Source organism: Palaemon carinicauda, chromosome 20, assembly GCF_036898095.1.
Source record: "Palaemon carinicauda isolate YSFRI2023 chromosome 20, ASM3689809v2, whole genome shotgun sequence".
Taxonomy (NCBI): domain Eukaryota; kingdom Metazoa; phylum Arthropoda; class Malacostraca; order Decapoda; family Palaemonidae; genus Palaemon; species Palaemon carinicauda.
Genome location: NC_090744.1, coordinates 22,375,094 through 22,388,106, shown reverse-complemented (window position 1 = coordinate 22,388,106; position 13,013 = coordinate 22,375,094). Strand labels below are relative to the sequence as shown.

General features: G+C 36.1%; 1 pseudogene; it reads left to right on the top strand.

The window, feature by feature from the left end:
- LOC137659462 (paired box protein Pax-7-like) overlaps positions 1-13,013 on the top strand; it is a 123,842-nt pseudogene that overhangs the window by 108,869 nt on the left and 1,960 nt on the right.

Genomic DNA, 13,013 nt, shown 5'->3' with positions numbered 1-13,013 from the left:
GTTATTTTCACGCCTTGCACGGAAGCCGATGTATAACGTTTGCGTCTTTCAACTTCTTGTGAGGAGAGAGAGAGAGAGAGATGAGAGAGAGGAGAGAGAGGAGAAGAGAGAGAGAGAGATGAAATTGGAAATTGTATGAGGCGTATGAACGTCTGTTAGATAATTAAATATACCAAGATTAATGCCTTACTATTCTTCAATTCAAAACTAGCTTCTGGTAGGAGAGAGAGAGAGAGAGAGAGAGAGAGAGAGAGAGATATTATTCACCCCGTTAGTTCAGGTGTTTGGAAAATGAAATTATATGAAATTGGTCTTCAATTATCTCGAATATACTTTACCTAATTCCTCGTAAATTCTTGATATACCATTAAGCTGGCCTTATGTCAGAGCAGACTCTTGATCTCACAAGATGCTTCTAAGTAAAGTAAATTGCAAATTCGAATTTCACATTGGTAAAAATAATTGGAATTCAAAGTTGAATAATTCGAATTTAAAAAATTGAATAATTCGAATTTTAAAAAATTGAATAATTTGAATTTAAAAAATTGAATAATTCGAATTCAAAAAATTGAATAATTCGAATTTTAAAAATTGAATAATTTGAATTTCAAAAATTTAATAATTCGAATTTAAAAAATTTAATAATTCGAATTTCAAAAATGTAATAACTCGGATTCAAAAACTGAATGAATCAAATTTCAAAAATTTAATAATTTGAATTTCAAAAATTGAATGATTCGAATTTCAAAAATTTAATAATTCGAATTTCAAAAATGGAATTATTCGAATTCCAAAAATTTAATAATTTGAATTTCAAAAATTCAATAATTCGAATCTCAAAATCAAATAATTCGAATTTCAAAAATTGAATAATTCGAATTTTGGGCGATTCCAAAGATTGGGTCGAGAATATCATCTGTCCTTCACTTCGCTGTCGCCTGAGGACCACGATCCTAACCTCATCTATTTGAGGCTCCCAAAACAATGTTGCTTCATTTCCTGTTCGAATCTGGCCACAAAACAAACCATCTCGAGACGCGGTTTCGAGCCCCCATGGGGTCTCGAACCTCAAACGCACTCGCAAAATGAGACAACTGAGTGTGCAAACTTGTAAGCACACAAACCTCTCATAAGCCTCTCTTTAATCGTATTTAAGCCTTTGAAAACTTTAATCAAACAGGCCCAAGAGTCTTTTAATTACACCGCGTCCAGGGAGTTGTTTGGCAACGATAAAGAAAGATCCAATTAACGAGTCTTTGCTCGGGCTCACAAAGGCTCACGTTGCGTGGGGTTCACCAACACTATAGAGCGCGAACTCCCGTCACGCCTCAGGACAGTCCTTCCATTGTCTTTACATGGAACCCGGGTTCTTTGTTCGCGAAGGTTGTGCAAGAAAGTTTTTTTCTCCCTCTCGTTTATTTTTTTCTTTATCATTCCTTTTGAGCTGAATTTGACTTTGGGTCTTAGTCCTGGGCTATAATGAAATAGTGGCCTCCTTCACTGAGGCCAATGTTTGTTTTCAGGATCGACCTCAAGAAAAATGTCTTTTGCGATCGCAAAGGTTTGATTCACGCACTTTTATGGCGTCGATGAAGTGTATTAGGTCCTAGTTCTATTTATCAGATCCCCAATATGAGGAAAGTGGTCGGGTTCTTCCCCCCAACACCCCCCCCCCCTTCAAAAAATAATAAAAAAAATACTGGTAGTGTTGAACAATGGGGTCCCTTCAAAAGATACTGGGCACTTGAAGGATTTTCAACATTTTTTTTTTTCATACCTATTTCTAACCGATTTGTCGTTTTTCACCCATTTGGGTATAGGAAAATCTCTCTCTCTCTCTCTCCTCTCATCTCTCTCTCTCTCTCTCTCTCTTCTAAGAGAGGGTTCTAAATCATGGCTACCTGTTCACCTGAAGGTGATTCACCCATCTCTAGGTGGACAGAATCATCAGAACTGGGAGCAGATGATCTTAAGATTATTCAGTGATTCACGAATTTATTCGTGATGCTAAGAACTTCTTGTTTTAATTCCTTCATTTATAATACACTCTCCATTATCCTCCATATTTTTCATATGTTTCTGTGGACTTGATTTCCAAAATTGGGATTCTTATTCAAAATTAACAAGCAGATATAAAACACCACTTGAAAGGCAATGAATTGGTAAGCAAGGTTGTCGAAAATAAAATGCCATGTGTGGAAACAGAATAAAGATGATACGAGTCAGTTTAATATAAACCCAACACACATAGATATAGAATATATATATATATATATATATATGTATATATATATATATATATTAGTACATGTATATATATATATATATATATACTATATACACACACACATATATATATAAATATATATATATACATATATATATATATAATATATATAAATATATATACACTCAAGCTGCAATCTAACTTGGATCTGCTAAAACCCCTTTTTATAGCTACTACAAGAAAAGTATCCCGTCCATTTCGATGGCTGTTACAAGGATAGCTTCTTGATAATGTTTTCATCCAAGACAAGAAATGAACCAAACTTTCTTATAGGATACAGATGTCATTTGTTCCAAAACCAAATCGAATCTCTTAACAGGTAATCCATCTATTGGACGTTGCATTAACACATTTCATTGGAGTTTACTTGTGAGGCGCATCAAGCCAACCGACCCTTAATGTAAAGATAACGGTGGGGAACAGGGTTTAAAATTTCAAGGTAATTTCCTTATTTTGATGTAATTTTCATGGATTCAGGGTAATTCTAAGGGAATTTCGGTTTCACTAGATTGAATCATAAGGAAATTGGAAAAAGTTTTAAGGTAATTTAAGGTAAAAAAAAAAACAGGTGCATTTAAGGTAATGGACACATGGCACATGCTCGAATTTAAACCCTGGTGTGGTTTCAAGGTAATTCTAAGGTAATTTCGGTTTTATTAGCTTAAACTTTAAGATAATTGGAAAAAGTTTTAAAGTAATCTAAGGTAAAAAATACAGCAGCATTTAAGTAAATGGACACATGGCACATGCTCAAATTTAAACCCTGGTGTGGTTTCAAGGTAATTCTAAGGTAATTTCGGTTATACTAGCTTAAATTTTAAGATAATTGGAAAAGGGTTTAAGGTAATCTAAGGATAAAAATAGCAGCATTTAAGGTAATGGCCACATGGCACATGCTCAAATTTAAACCCAGGTGTGGAAGAAAATTGGAGTTTAAGATTCTTGCGTCTGGCCAGGAAGACGCCCCTATAAAATCACAGGGTTCAGTGCTTTTTTAATACCCATTTTATAAAACCTTAACAAAGCATTATCGAAATTTGCAATAAACTCTCCCCGGTCGTGGCCAGTAACAATGATCACAATGACGCACGAAAGAGTGAAGAATTAGCGTAAAAAACCTCTTTTTTGATAATTTACGCAGAAACTACAATAAAAAGCCATTATCATTCGGCGTATATGTGGACACATTCAAAATTCCGAGGAATTAGCGTAAAACCTCTTTTTTATGATTAACGCCGAAACTACAATAAAAAGCCATTATCATTCGGCGTATATTGGACACATTCAAAATTCCGAGGAATTAGCGTAAAACCTCTTTTTGATGATTAACGCCGAAACTACAATAAAAAGCCATTATCATTCGGCGTATATTGGACACATTCAAATACGTCCAGAACTTCAATACAATTAGTATAATGAGATACCGTCATCCTCCTGTGATCATACCTTTCCCGTCATCCGTCCACGGTGTTTTCACCCTCTATCACTTTTTTTAACCCTTTTTTCTTTACACCGTCCGTGCCCAAATAGTTCGATACCCGAATGGGTAATCGAGTTCAATTACCGTGTTCGACGTCGAGCAATTGGCGGGTGTTGGTGCGAAATGACCTCCTTCCCAAGTGGTGACTGACAAACTTAAATGTATTGCGCTGGAGGCGTAGTTACAAATTCACGCTATTCAGAGAAACAACTGAAAACGGCAGGTGAGAGAGAGAGAGAGAGAGAGAGAGAGAGAGAGTTACAAGGATTTTGGATGCCTCAAAGATATTTTAGTCCATCCGCGGAGACTCCATTTTGCTCTATGGTAGAGCGATTTAGTTTAAGCATTTAGAAAGTTCTTGTGATCTTGTCTCACTTACTCTAGAGAGAGAGAGAGAGAGAGAGAGAGAGAGAGAGATTATGGATGTCTCAAAGACCTTTTAGTCCATCCGCGGAGACTCCATTTGCTCTTTGGTAGACCGATTTAGTTTAAGCATTTAGTGAATTCTTGTGATCATGTCCTAACTTATTCTTGATTGATTGATTGATTATGAGTTGTCCGGCATCCTGACATATCTTATTCTTGAACTCGTTTACCGTGTTACTGTATTACTACATCCGTTGGAAGTCTATTACAGCTATTTACTATCTTGTATTATTATTATTATTATTATTATTATTATTATTATTAGCTAAGCTACAACCCTAGTTGGAAAAGCAAGATGCTATAAGCCCAAGGGCTCCAACAGAGAAAAATAGCCCAGTGAGGAAAGGAAATAAAGAAATAAATAAGTTGCCACATTGAGAGAGAGAGAGAGAGGAGAGAGAGAGAGAGAGGAGTATTCGCAGCCCGCCTTGATTATCAGCAGATGGAGGGGTGCGTGTATGTTATATGTTTTTTCTATTTTTCCCCAATTCCCCCTATATCCTATCCTAATCGACTATACTCAATTTTTTTTAATGAGGCGCATTTGCACTGGACCTCCTAGCGGTGCCCTTTTAGCTCGGAAAAATTTCCTGCTATCCAATTGGTTAGAATTGTCTTGTCCATCCAATCAGCGATCAGGAAACTTTTCCGAGCTAAAAGGGCACCCTGCTACTCCGATGTAAATCTGCCTCACTAAAAAGAATTGACCATAGTTGAGTCGATTGAACTTCAAAGTTCATACTTGCAGCGAATGTTTTTATGTTGAACAGGCCGACATATAAGTCTCTCTTTATAGTTTATATATAAAAAATCTGTTCTAATGTTGTTACTGTTCTTGAAATGTGTTATTTTAATTGTTCATTACTTCTCATATGTAGTTTAATTATTTCCATATATCCTTTCTCTCACTGAGCTATTTTTTCTCTGTTGGAGCTCTTGGACTTATAGCAATCAGCTTTTACAACTAGGGTTGTAGCTTAGCTAATAATAATAATAATAATAATAATAATAATAATAATAATAATAATAATAATAATAGTAGGTCTTTCTCATTCTTGTAAACACTTTAAGAGGTTTATTTATTTCCTCATTCCTTTCCTCACTGGGCTATTTATCCCTTTTGGAGCCCTTGGGTTTACAGCATTCATCCCTTCCAACTAGGGTTGTAGCTTAGCTAGTAATAATAATAATAATAATGATAATAATAATAATAATAATGTTTTTCTTTCACATTCTTGTCAACCACCTTAAGAGGTTTATTTTATTTCTTCATTCCTTTCCTCACTGGGCTATTTTTCCCTTTTGAAGTCCTTGTGTTTACAGCATTCAGAACTTCCAACTATAGTTGTAGCTTAGCTAATAATAATAATAATAATAATAATAATAATAATAATAACGTGTTTTCTTTCACATTCTTGTAAACACCCCTAAAAGAGGTTTGCAATTCCGGCAATTGATGGAAGCAATGATTGAGGGTATTACGCACCCGCGAGTGTCATTTCCATCGTGGTAAGACGGATATACTGTACATTCAGTGCTTCCTTGCTTGTCCTTGAGCGTATTAAGGTGGAGGATTTCAACCGTGGAGTCCTTTGGAAGGAGTCTTTATCCATTAAGGATGCGAGTGTTTTGTGATGTTTATATATATATATATATATATATACATATGTACACACACACATATATATATTATACATATATATATATATATATATATATTTATATAATACTGTATATTCATATATATATACATGTATATATATACATATACAAATACATACAGTATATATATGTACACATATATATGCTATACATATACACATTGTATATACTGTACATACAATATATATATATATATATATACTGTATGTATGTGTATATGTATATATATACATGTATATATATATATATATATATACGAATATACAGTATATATATATATATATATTTATATATACTATATATATATATATATTTATATATATATATATTTACATAGATTCATATATATACATATACAAATCACTATTCAGAGAAACAACTAAAACAGGAGAGAGAGAGAGAGAGAGAGAGAGAGAGAGAGAGAGAGAGAGGCGGCGGCATCACAGATGCTATCAAAGGCGCCTGGTATGACAGACAGAAGCGCCCGATCCCGGAAAAAAGTGAGAAAAAATTAAAGAAAAAAAAATCGAAGGTTTAATTTGATGGTGTCAAAAAAACAGCAATTGAAAAGGTAGAAACGACCGGCGAAGTAGATATTGAATTGAATTCCCCAGATGCAAGTGTCCTTACCTGCAGCTGACGTGAGAGAGAGAGAGAGACAGAGACAGAGAGAGAGAGAGAGAGAGAGAGAGAGATCAACTCTATTAGTTGTTAAATCAACCCCTGATTTCTTAACGAGGATTATGAAACAAATCATCAGATCAACCCTGATTTGGTAAACATGATTAAAAAAAACTTAGACTTAGATCAACCCTGATTTAGTAGATGCGTTTTAAAAACAAACCGCAGATCAACTCTGATTTGATTAAAAAACGAGGCGTAGATCAACCCTGATTTGGTAGACACGCTTAAAAACATATACTGCAGTAGATCAACCCTGATTTGGTATACAATTCTTAAAAACATATAGTAGATCAACCCTGATTTGGTATAAATTCTTAAAAACATATAGTAGATCAACCCTGATTAGGTAGACACGCTTAAAAACATATGGTAGATCAACCCTGATTTGGTAGACACGCTTAAAAACATATGGTAGATATACCCTGATTTGGTACACATTCTTAAAAACATATAGTACATCAACCCTGATTAGGTAGACATGATTAGATAAACAAGTCGTAGATTAACCATGATTTGGTAGACACGCTTAAAAACATAAAGTAGATCAACCCTGATTTGGTAGACACACTTAAAAACATATAGTAGATCAACTCTGATTTGGTAGACATGCTTAAAGACATGTGGTAGATCAACTCTGATTTGGTGGACACTTAAAAACATATGGTAGATGAACCCTGATTTGGTAGACACGCTTAAAAACATATGGTAGATCAACCCTGATTTGGTAGACACGCTTAAAAACATATAGTAGATCAACCCTGATTTGGTAGACATGCTTAAAGACATGTGGTAGATCAACCCTGATTTGGTAGACACTCTTAAAAATATAGAGTAGATTAACCCTGATATGGTAGACATGATAGAAAACAAACCATAGATGGAACCTCATTTTTCACAGCCCTAATATCTTTGAAACGGCTCTCCCTACGACTGAAGTCAGACCCTAATGTTCTTCTCTCCCTTCTTCTTCCCCCAGCCGCAGTGAAACAGACCAGCTCTGGCTCAGACGTTGAGGACGGCTCTGAGGATGAGGACGACCCTCAGATGATGCTCAAGAGGAAGCAGAGGCGTTCGAGGACGACCTTCACGGCCCACCAGCTGGACGAACAGGAGAAGGCCTTCGAGAGGACCCAGTATCCTGATATATACACGAGAGAAGAATTGGCACAGAGAACTAAGCTTACTGAGGCCAGGATACAGGTGAGCTAGCTAAGTGGGCTGTGGACGGCTTTGAGTGGCGTCGTGACTGGATATGAGTGTCAAACTTTTTTTTTTTTTGGAAGTTTATGAAATATTTATGTCAGTTCTGTGAATTATTCAATATTCATATCACCTGAAGTATATTATTATCATTATTATTAATAGGAGAAGATACTGTTACCTAAGTATTGATTCATATAAGTAGACAATCTTAGGGCTGGACTTTAAAGGAATTTTTCTCAAAAGATATATGCTCAATGTAGCTGGAAATAGTTGAAGTTGAAAAGATAGGTAAGACAGGAACTCTAAAGAACGAAAGAATAGTAAATAGGACAGGTGACATTAGTGGCATTATGAATGAAGAGGACGGGGACTCTACAAATAATAGTTCCACCTACAGTGGGCCAGTTAACACCCAAATTAGATGCTAGATCTCCAAGCGGATATAACCTATTAAAATAGAATTACAAATAAAATCATATTTATTCTAAAACTTAAAAGACATACGGGTCTTAAATAATTAAAATATGGATCCTATTTGAATTAAATTATAGAGTTACATTTTAATAACATTTAACTTTGACATCATAAAAGATAAAGCGATTTATCATTTACCTTTGGATTTTTATTCAATTACTTATATATCCATTTAGTTGTTTACTTATTTATTTATGTTTATTTCACTGAATCGTGAATGAAAGACTTCTGGAAAGGTGGGCCAATTCCAACGCTAGCTCATGTGTATTTTGACCTTATTAATTTTAGTGCTATGTACAACGTCCTCTCTTTTGTTTATTATGGTACACACAACACACACACACTTACACACATACATATATGCACTCAAACACATACACATAAACTCATACTTGCATATACACATACACACACACACACACACACACACACATATATATATATATATATACACATATATATATATATATATATATCTTGACAGTCGAATGATTATTATATCTATTGGTAGTAGTAGCAATAGTAATACTGTTGTTTTTCCTTTCATTGTTGTTTCTTACTGTTTTGTTCATTTATTCTCAAAGATCTTTCAAAAAAAAAAAAAAAAAAAAAACAGGTACTTGCCTAATAAATATTAAATACCTACGGAATGTCAATAAATTTATGTGAAAAGAAAAGAAAGTGAACTTCAACATAATTTTGGAACACATTAATACGAACACATGCTATGGCACCACCCCAAGTAGTGAGAAAAATTGGCTATATGGTACAAGGATTGCAAAGTATCTTTCTAGCCTGACTGACTTGATAATACTAGGAGTATGGAACAGAGGCTATGGCACACCCGAAGTAGTGAGTATATTGACTACATGGTACAAGGATTGCAAAGTATCTTTATAGCCTGACTGACTTGATAATTCTAAGAGTATAGAACAAAGGCTATGGCACACCCGAAATAGTGAGAATATTGACTACATGGTACAAGGATTGCAAAGTATCTTTATAGCCTGACTGACTTGATAATTCTAAGAGTATAGAACAAAGGCTATGGCACACCCGAAGTAGTGAGTATATTGACCTACATGGTACAAGGATTTGCAAAGTATCTTTATAGCCTGACTGACTTGATAATTCTAAGAGTATAGAACAAAGGCTATGGCACACCCGAAGTAGTGAGAATATTGACTACATGGTACAAGGATTGCAAAGTATCTTTATAGCCTGACTGACCTTGATAATTCTAAGAGTATAGAACAAAGGCTATGGCACACCCGAAGTAGTGAGTATATTGACTACATGGTACAAGGATTGCAAAGTATCTTTATAGCCTGACTGACTTGATAATTCTAAGAGTATAGAACAAAGGCTATGGCACACCCGAAGTAGTGAGAATATTGACTACATGGTAACAAGGATTGCAAAGTATCTTTATAGCCTGACTGACTTGATAATTCTAAGAGTATAGAACAAAGGCTATGGCACACCCGAAGTAGTGAGTATATTGACTACATGGTACAAGGATTGCAAAGTATCTTTATAGCCTGACTGACTTGATAATTCTAAGAGTATAGAACAAAGGCTATGGCACACCCGAAGTAGTGAGAATATTGACTATATGGTACAAGGATTGCAAAGTATCTTTATAGCCTGACTGACTTGATAATTCTAAGAGTATAGAACAAAGGCTATGGCACACACCCGAAGTAGTGAGTATATTGACTACATGGTACAAGGATTGCAAAGTATCTTTATAGCCTGACTGACTTGATAATTCTAAGAGTATAGAACAAAGGCTATGGCACACCCCAAGTAGTGAGAATATTGACTACATGGTACAAGGAATGAAAAGTATCTTTATAGCCTGACTGACTTGATAATTCTAAGAGTAAAGAACAGAGGCTATGGCACACCCCAAGTAGAGAGAATATTAACTATATGGTACAAGGATTGCAAAGTATCTTTCTAGCCTGACTGACTTGATAATACTAGGAGTACGGAACAGAGGATATGGCACACCCCAAGTTTTGAGAAAATTGGCTATATGGTACAAGGAATGAAAGGTATCTTTCTAGCCTGACAGACTTGACAATACCAGAATATGACGCAGGTTCTATGACACACCCCAAGTAGTGAGAAAATTGGCTGTATGGTACAAGGATTACGAAGTATCTTTCTACCCTGACAGACTTGATAATACTAAGAGTATGGAACAGAGGCTATGGCAAACCCTGAGTACTGAGAAAATTGGCTATATGGTACAAGGATTGCAAAGTATCTTTCTAGCCTGACTGACTTGATAATACTAGGAGTATGGAACAAAGGCTCTGGCACAACCCCAAGTAGTGAGAATATTGACTACATGGTACAAGGATTGCAAAGTATCTTTCTAGCCTGACTGACTAGATAATACTAGGAGTATGGAATAGAGGCTATGGCACACCCCCAAGTATTGAGAAAATTGCTATATGGTACAAGGATTGACAGGTATCTTATTACCCTGACAGACTTGACAATACCAAGAATATGACACAGGTTCTATGACACACCCCAAGTAGTGAGAAAATTGGTTATATGGTACAAGGATTACGAAGTATCTTTCTACCCTGACAGACTTGATAATAATAAGAGAATGGAACAGGGGCTATGGCACACCCCAAGTAGTGAGAAAATTGGCTACATTGTACAAGGATTACGAAAGTATCTTTCTAGACTGACAGACTTGATAATAATAAGAGTATGGAACAGAGGCTATGGCACACCCAAAGTAGCGAGAAAATTGGTTATATGGTACAAGGAATGAAAGGTATCTTATTAGCCTGACAGATTTGATAATACCAGGAGTATGGAACAGAGGCTATGGCACACCCCAAGTATTGAGAAAACTGGCTATATGGTACAAGGATTGAAAGGTATATTTCTAGCCTGACAGACTTGACAATACCAAGAATATGACGCAGGTTCTATGACACACCCCAAGTAGTGAGAAAATTGGCTATATGGTACAAGGATTACGAAGTATCTTTCTAGCCTGACAGACTTGATAATAATAAGAGTATGGAACAGAGGCTATGGCACACCCCAAGTACTGAGAAAATTGGCTATATGGTGCAAGGATTGCAAAGCATCTATCTAGCCTGACCGCCGTGTCTTTTTCTCCTCCTCCGCAGGTTTGGTTCAGCAACCGAAGGGCGCGACTCAGGAAGCAGATGGCCTCCGGCAGCATGAGTAATTTCAACACCATGGGCCTGCCCATGTCCTACCCTTCGGCGCCTTCGTCGTATATGTTCCAGGGATTCTCGGATCCAAGCGGTACCTTCTCAGCTCAGACGCAAGGTAAGGACGAGGGAATTTTGAGAACCGGGAATTTTTCAAATCAAAGGATTTGAGAACCGGGAATTTTCTAAACCAAGGGATTTTAAGAACTGGGAAGTTTTGAAACCAGGGAATTTGAGTACCAAGAAGTTTTGAAAATAGAGAATTTGAGAACGGTGAATTTTTGAAATCAGGGAATTTGAGAACCAGGAATTTTTTAAAACCAAATTTGAGAACCAAGAGTTTTTGAAACCAGGGAATTTAAGTACCAAGAGTTTTTGAAAATAGGGAATTTGAGACCCGGTAATTTTTGAAACCAGGGAATTTAAGAGCTGGGAATTTTTCAACACAGGGAATTTTTGAAACCAGGAAATTTGAGAATCATAAATTTTTTTTTAACCATACTTGAGAACCAGGAATATTTTTAACCAAATTTGAGAACCAGGAGTTTTTGAAACCAGGGAATATGGGAACTAGGATTTTTTGAAACCAGGGAATTTGAGAACCAAGAGTTTTTGAAACCAGGGAATTCGAGAACTGGGAATTTTTGAAACCAGGGAATTTGAGAATCAGAAACTTTTAAACCATACTTGAAAACCAGGAATAGTTTTAACCAAATTTGAGAACCAGGAATATATGAAACCAGTGAATTTGAAAACTAGGAATTTTTGAAACCAGGGAATTTGGGTACCAGGAATTCTTTTAACCGAATTTGAGAACCAAGAATTTTTTAACTAAATTTGAGAACCAGGAATTTATGAAACCAGGGAATTTGAGAACTGGGAATTTTTGAAACCAATGATTTCTCAGACAGGAATAGTTTGGAATGGCTGGTATCAAATTGCAAATTCCAAATAAGACATAAACTCCCATGGACTGTTTATATTTAGAAAGACTAAAAATATGTAAAAGGTAGGGGTAGGTATAAGAGCGACCTGCACTAAAGGTAGGTAGGTATTAAAGCGACCTGCACTGAAGGTAGGTAGGTATAAGAGCGACCTGCACTAAAGGTAGGTAGGTATAAGAGCGACCTGCACTAAAGGTAGGTAGGTATTAAAGCGACCTGCACTGAAGGTAGGTAGTATAAGAGCGACCTGCACTAAAGGTAGGTAGGTATAAGAGCGACCTGCACTGAAGGTAGGTAGTTATTAAAGCGACCTGCACTGAAGGTAGGTAGGTATAGAGCGACCTGCACTGAAGGTAGGTAGTATTAAAGCGACCCTGCACTGAAGGTAGGTATGCATAAAAGTGACCTGCACTGAAGGTAGGTAGTTATTAAAGCGACCTGCACTGAAGGTAGGTAGATTAAAGCGATCTGTACTGAAGATAGGTAGGTATAAGAGCGACTTGCACTGAAGGTAGATAGTTATTAAAGCGATCTGTACTGAAGATAGGTAGGTATAAGAGCGACCCGACCTGCACTGAAGGTAATTAGGTATTAGAGCGACCTGCAGTGAAGGTAGGCAGGTATTAGAGCGACCTGCA